Here is a 1,332-nt window from a genome sequence, read left to right as displayed (position 1 = left end):
TTTTGTTCTATTTCGATTTTTATTATTTGAATTTAACGAAACTTCGGCTGTTAATGAGAGATTTTAATTTGAAAATAAAATATTAATATTATATATGCAATTTTAATATTAGGTAAAGTGTAGCATCAATAATTTCCATCATACCAATAAAGAATATTACAAATTTCTACCTATAATCAATCTAATTCCATTAATATTATATAATACCTTCATATACGTACACGCATTAAATACATACATATATAAAACAAATAACATTTCAACAAATAAATTCCTTCGTAATCTAAATTTCCTAATTTTTCAACATTCCCCCTACAAGATCGTTCTCTCAATTCTCATTTATGTGTAATCCTCAACCAATAATATGCCACATTTCTATGACTACTATTGTTCCTTCCGTTTCTCTGTATTTTCATCGTATAATAGAGTACAATACAACCATAACATACATACGTATAATACGTATAATACGTAGGATACATATACATCTGTCTCTCTCTCTCTCTTTCTATCTGCCCTTATTCACCCTCTCACACACCTCTCTTCTCATATATGGTTACGTTATATTAGATATTCATGTGTTTTACGCAAACCGCAGTACAGCCTTTAAATGGGATTTCTCGTGGACGCCCGTTTCAATATTTTCTACATTGTGTATCTGCATTAGCAACCGGCTTTACTAAATACGTTTCCCCTTTCCCCTTTCCCCTTTCCAACCCTTCCCCACCTCTCACCATTCTCTTATTCCGCCCCCATTTCTTTCTCTCTCTTCATACTCTTTTCTATTTCTATTCCTTTCATTCAAAACCACTTTATCGGCTCTTCCCGTTTATCTTTCTCTCTCTTTCTTTTTTTTCCATTTTCATATCTTTCCCTCTCTCTCCCCGACCTATCCCACGCCATCGTTTATTCATATGTTGTTCAATATTTATCTTCAATGCAACACGATTTTTTTTTCTCGTCGATTGGAAATATAATTAATCGTTCGTGGAATACGAAACAAGATGTTCGTTTTCTTTTTTATGTAAAACATAATTAAATTGTTTTTTTTCTCAATGTTTAGAAAATTGATCGTGAATTAACGTTTGAAAATGATTACTCTGGTAAGGATTGCGAGTATTGTGTGAGAGAGAATATATTTTGTTAGTTAAATATTAATATTTATTAGATTTTTGGATGATATTATTTATATTGTTTTATCAAACGTATAATATGAATTTTTATATTTATTTTTATCTTCTTTTCCGTTCCCTTTTCTCTCTTGTTCATTTCTTAAAGGTTCAATGGGAACGGGAATATTTTCTTATTGTTAAAATTAACAAGAAAAAAAAA

General features: G+C 30.1%; 1 protein-coding gene across 7 annotated transcripts in view; it reads right to left on the bottom strand.

Annotated features, from left to right (window-relative positions):
* Window positions 1-1,332, bottom strand: part of LOC106786647 — an 83,859-nt gene that overhangs the window by 40,955 nt on the left and 41,572 nt on the right. The window lies entirely within an intron of this gene.

Source organism: Polistes canadensis, unplaced genomic scaffold (assembly GCF_001313835.1).
Source record: "Polistes canadensis isolate GaletaPanama2010 unplaced genomic scaffold, ASM131383v1 scaffold_3, whole genome shotgun sequence".
Classification (NCBI taxonomy): Eukaryota; Metazoa; Arthropoda; class Insecta; order Hymenoptera; family Vespidae; genus Polistes; species Polistes canadensis.
Note: the sequence above shows the minus strand (reverse complement) of the source record. Positions and strands in the feature narration are given on the sequence as shown.